The following is a 6,000-nucleotide window of genomic DNA, read 5'->3' as shown; positions in this document are numbered from 1 at the left end:
AGCAAATTAAGGTGGCTTTCCTTAATTATTTTTATGATGATGCTATGTTTGATGAGTTGAGAGTTAAGATCTCTTCATTCAAGCAAGGACAAGATGAAGCTTTCAAGGCAGCTTGGGTGAGATTCAAAGCTTATCAGAGGGACTGTCCACACCATGGTTTTTCAAAGGTACAACTGCTGAGTATCTTTTTCAGAGTGTGTGACTGGAAGTATCAGTTAGCTTTGGATGCTGCAAGTCATGGGAAGTTCAAAACAAAATTTCTAGAAGATGCTGATGTTTTGATTGAGAATTTGGCCTCTAGCAATAGCACTAAGGGAGCCAATGCTGAAAGAAAGAGACTGCATGGAGGATTTGATGCAAACCAGCTTGCTTCTGTTAATGCCAAGCTTGATTCAGTGCACAATCTTCTTGTAGGTAAGAAGTCAGTTCACTCTGCTGCTGAAGTTAAGAAATTTGAGCCACAACCTGAGACAGGGAATGAAGAAGCAGATGTCAACTTTGTCTATGGGAATCAAGGTCAGAGATTCGGTAATCAGCAAGGCTATAGGCCTTACAGTGGGAACTCTTCAGGCTACACTCCCAAACCGGATTATCAGAAGCAGCAACAAGGGAGCAACTTCACAAGGACTTATGGGAACTCATCCTATCAGTCTCCGCCTCCACTTTCTGAGAGTAGAATGGAGGCCATGCTTGAGCAGCTTCTTCAAGGTCAAGAGCAATTAACAGTGACTTTCAATGGGATGATTGACAATGTCTACACTAAGCTGAATGGGAAGATAGATGCATTGAACATTCATGTCAAGAAGCTAGAGAATCAAGTTATTCAGACTGTTGGGTCTGTCAAATGACAAGAGGGTTTTCTTCCTGGAAGAACTGAGTCAAACCCCAAGCATGCTTTTAATGCCATATCTGAGAGAGATGAAGATGCTGTTGAAATTGCTTCTACAGAACAGGGTGAGAATTTGACAAATCTCTCGACTTTAGATGATGGTGTCGATCGACACCAGCTGGGTGTCGGTCGACACTCATCTCGGACCCAACCAGAAACTGCAAAGTCTCAGGTTCCAGCAGTTGAGAGGGTATACCAACCTAAGATTCCTTTTCCTAAGCCAAGAAAGTCCAAGCAGTAGATGGAGGAAGCTAGATGCAAGGCAATGATGGAAAAAGGTGATGATTGAGATGCCTTTGATTGATGCAGTCAAGTTTTCTCGTGGACTTAAGCGGTATGTGAAGAGAATGGTATCAAATGGTTTGAGCCCTGAGGAAGGAGCACTAATTACAAAGGATGTTAGTGCAATTCTGGTTAACCAGCCTGTTCAAAGGAAGAAAGAGAGGAAGCAAGAAGTGGTAGTGTCTGAGAAAGTGAGTGCAGTGATCTAGAGTAGGATTGCAAAGAAGTTACCAGATCCTGGAAGTTTTGTGTTAGATTGCTCAATCTCAGCAGGACGATTTGCTCACTTACTTTGTGATCTTGGCTCTAGCATCAATTTGATGCCACATTCTGTTGCTGTGAGACTTGGGATGACAGAATTCAAGCCAACTCAGATTGCTCTTATCTTGGCTGATCGGTCTAGAAGAATTCCTGAAGGTGTTTTAGAGGATATTCCAATTAAGGTTGGAAACTTTATGATTCCCATTGACTTTGTAGTGCTGAAGTATGATACAGAGCCTAAAGATCCTCTCATCTTAGGAAGATCTTTCTTGGCTACAGCTGGTGCCATCATTGATGTAAAGAAGGGACAAATAACACTAAATGTGGATGGTTTGAGTATGAATTTTGAGATGGATAAGCTGAGGAGAGCTCCTACTATTGATGGACAGACTTTTTCTATTGAGAAAGTTGCTGCAACACGAGCATCAGGCTCAGTGTCGATCGACACAACATTAGTGTCGGTCGACACCCCTCCACGACCAAGACAAAACTTGTCCAAAGTTGATGCTCCAAGTCAGAAACCTGTTCCTAAACAAAACATCCCCACACACTCCAGAGTCCTCAGGTAAGGCAAAGGTACACCTCTTCTGCACCTAAACCTCGTCTTATCATCAATAAGACTTTCCAAGATAGAAAAACTGTTTTGCAGTTAACCAAGCCACGAGATTATCGTAGAGCGTTTGTTTCTTCTGTTGATTATTTTGCAGGACATAAGAAGCAAACCCATCCCTAAATCCCGCCCTGGTCCTGTTCCTCACATCCTTGGCAGACCTCATGCACCTAAAGCTTATACACCACCTTGGATGAAGAGGACATTCTCTTGGAAGCATTCAATGCCACGTTCTGATCCATCGGATGCCTGAGCTCCAGCCAAGTCAAGCTAATGACTGAAAACAAGCGCTTAGTGGGAGGCAACCCACTGGTAAGTTTTTCTTTTTCGTTTGATTTTTATTTATATTTATTTTATTTTTCTTTTGCCAATCTTAGGCTTGATAATACTGGGGACAGTGTTGTTTAAGTCTGGAGGAGGTTAGTTACTAACTACGTTTTTGTTTTTGAGTTTCAGTTGTGTCAGTCAAAACCATAAAGTTTGAGTCAAATTTTTCAAAAAATTTCTTTTTGTCTTTGGGAGTTATGATCTTCACTAATGATTTTTCTTATTTGGCTAACACTCTAATTATTATTTGTTTATGCTTGATCTCAGAACTGAAGCTTAGAAAGACTATGAGCCTTATCAACAATCCTGAAAGCCCTTATTCAATGGATATCTGATTGATCTAATGTTGTCTCAACTTTTATCAGGATTTTAATCGGACCTAATCTCTTACTTTGGGGTTGGAAATCAGTGGACTAGACTTCTTCTTCGGGCCATACAAGACAGTGCAATTTTTTAAAGTATGTTTCCCCTCTCTCTTCCCTTCAGTGCTTAAAGAAAAAAAAGAATAAAAGATGAGATGATTTTGATCAGTTAAGAGAGGTAGGTAAATTACCTGTGACGTCATTATTCTACTCTTGAGTCAAATGATCACACAAAGCTTGGAAGCGAGGGTTAGATAAATTACTGATGACCCTGGTATTCGCTTACACCTTTGATTTTAAAAAAAAAACAATTTGGGAGAAATCAACTCTTTGGAAGTGAGAAAAGGGAGAGGAAAGGAGATGTAAGAAGAATGTCTTGGCCTGAAGGGAGTCCATATGCCACTGATCAATACACCTAAGGTAAGAACTCGCCTATATTTGCTTAAATTTATATAATGAGATGACAATGGAGATTTCAAAGATTCCAAAGGATTGTGGAATTTGAGTAAGGAATGTTGATGCTTATCCTGGTTAAGTATAAGAAGTAAGTTCTTGAGTCAAGTAAATGAAGAGTGCGAATAAGAATCTTCAGCAGTTGAGTGAGTTCCCAGTTTTCAAACCTCTTTCACAGGTCTAAGCTTATGTTTTGTTTGAGGGCAAGCAAAGGCTAAGTCTGGGGGAGTTGATATATCATAGTTTTTGTGGTTTTTAACCATGATATAAGGAGTCTTTTAGAGTCTTTTGATGTGTTTTTAGGTTCTTTGAGAGTCTTTACAGGTTTTCTAAGATTTTGGCATGGAAGGAGCAAAGTGGAGCATTTGGATCGTTTTGGAGCATTAATCCCGACGAAACGAACTTGGAGTTAGAACAGAGAGGGAGTGTTGATCGACACTGCCTTAGCATCTATCGACACCCAGTTTAACCAATGACAGAAGCCAATTTGGAAGTTTTACAAATTCACCCAAAGTTTTCCATAATTGTAACACAAGTCCCTAACGTGTTTTAGGACATATATATAGTATTTTTAGGTTTTACAAACCATGAAGTTATTTTCTAGTTTTATTTTCTGAAACCCTGTGAGATTTTGAGAGCTTTTGGAGAGAGAGATCTCAACTGCTTTGTAGAAAAGAATTCTTGAACTCCTTCTTTACTCTTTTAATATCTGTTGCATGTTATGCAGAATTATGTTTTGTTCTTCATTGAAGATGTCTGAGTAGTTTGCTTGTTAGGTTCAGGGTTTTTCATAGGGTTTTTATAAATTGTTAGATCTGTTTATTTAGGATTCATTATCTTTCTAGATCTTCATCATAGGTTGTTCTTCATATTAATTCTTGATTGATCACCTATAATTAATAACCTAGGTAAATAAATTGATATGAGATTATACCTAGGTTATTAATTGATTTGATTTAGTGATTTTGTGAACACTCTAAACTTGTTTATAAAGCTGATGTTTAACCTTGAATTTTACAAAGAGATTTGGATTTTCAGGTTTTAAATTTAGATAATATTTGCAGTGAGAACTGATTTATTTTACATAAGTGTTTAGAGTTCTAGATTTGTTCTTAATTGCTTGAATCCTAATTTATTTCTTGATTTAATAATTTGTAATTTCCTGAGAAATTCTCTAGGCCTAGCTTTTTGATCCATTGAATTTTTACAGGTTTATTTAATATTTTGCATTGTTATTTCCATTTAAATTAATATGTTTAGCATAATAAAAAAACTCTATAATTTATTGTGTAGACTTGAGTCCTTGTAGAATTCGACCCCTAAGTACTGCAGTGATCTCTTAATTTGAGAGAGTAGCTCTAGGGATTAATTTGAGCATATCACGTACCATGATGCGTCCTTGGTAGCCTCTTGTTCCGGATCAGTACCATGGTGTTCGTCGTACCACTGTTCGTCCTCAGTGGCCTCTTGCTCTGGGTCTAGGCCATGGTCTTCGTCATACCATGATCCCAACTCGGAATCGTTCCCATCAGATTCCATGCTTGATCATTGTGGAATCAAGCGTTGCATGTTGATGATGCTCACGACAACCTAAGACTATCAAAACGCAACTACACGTGCTAAAAACTTTGGGACCACAACACAAATAAAAAGCAAACACGCTACTTTATGGATCGAACGAGTTCTAGGCAAGAACAACGATGAACAAACACAGAAACAGAATGAACAAACGAAGAAACAAATGACCTAACAAGAGAACTATGCATAAATCGAAAGCTAACGGACCTATGCGACGCTAAGGAAAAAACTAAGGAACCGCAATGACAAAGATAAAAGCTTTAATGATAGAAGGAAAAGATTTGGAGTTTCAGAAAGATACAACCTTGTAGGAACTTTTAGCTCTGATACCAGCTGATGTGACCCCAGAACCACGGACACGGTTTGCGGACGTACGGACGGTCGGACGCTGCGGACAAATCAACAGATGCGGCACGGACGAAGGGACGGTGGGTTCGGACGGAAGCGGGACGAGATTAGCCGATGAGTAACTCGACTCGGCAATCTCGGGGACGGATGGACGGAGGATGACCGATGAGAAACTCGACTCGGCAACCTCCGGGTAGGATGGACGGAAAGACTGGATGTTGTGTACGGACGACGACCGGTGATTCGGACAGATGATCGGATGCAACAGACGGTCGGATAGATGGCGGCTATCGAACCAAGTAAGCAACTTGACCTTAGTTCACTAGAGAGGATGGAGTCGAAGCGGAACACAACGAACGATCGAGACTGAACGTCGTATGGTAGAGATGAACGGAAGGGTGGATCGATGCGACGACACACGAGAGATGGCTCGGCTCGTGATACGGTCGAACTATGAGATTATGAATCCGGTTCGTGAATCTCCTAGGGTTTCTCAAGAACCAAGTCCCGGACTTGGGCTAAGGAGAGGGTTGAGACAAGAAACAAAGATTCACTCTTTGGGAAATTATTTTCTATTCAAGTCTGCCTTTTACAATGAGGGTTTAGGCCTTTTTATAGGGAGGCTTACATAAGGGAACACTTAACCCTAGAAAACGTGGCCATGATCTAAACCATACACATGGCCATAAAGTTAAAGCAAAAGCAAAAGAAAACAAAGACCAATTCAACGGTCAAGAGAGAGTTCAAAAGAAATAAAAGAAAGGAAGGAAGGAGATAGGGTTGCCACGTCATTTGTGGGATGTGGGTGATAGGATCTTCACTTTCTAGGATCCTAAGAATGTCAATGAATGTTTCCAAGTCATGAGCCAAGCGGGAACGAAGTGGAGATG

The sequence above is a fragment of the Camelina sativa genome, chromosome 20, assembly GCF_000633955.1.
Source record: "Camelina sativa cultivar DH55 chromosome 20, Cs, whole genome shotgun sequence".
Classification (NCBI taxonomy): domain Eukaryota; kingdom Viridiplantae; phylum Streptophyta; class Magnoliopsida; order Brassicales; family Brassicaceae; genus Camelina; species Camelina sativa.
Note: the sequence above shows the minus strand (reverse complement) of the source record.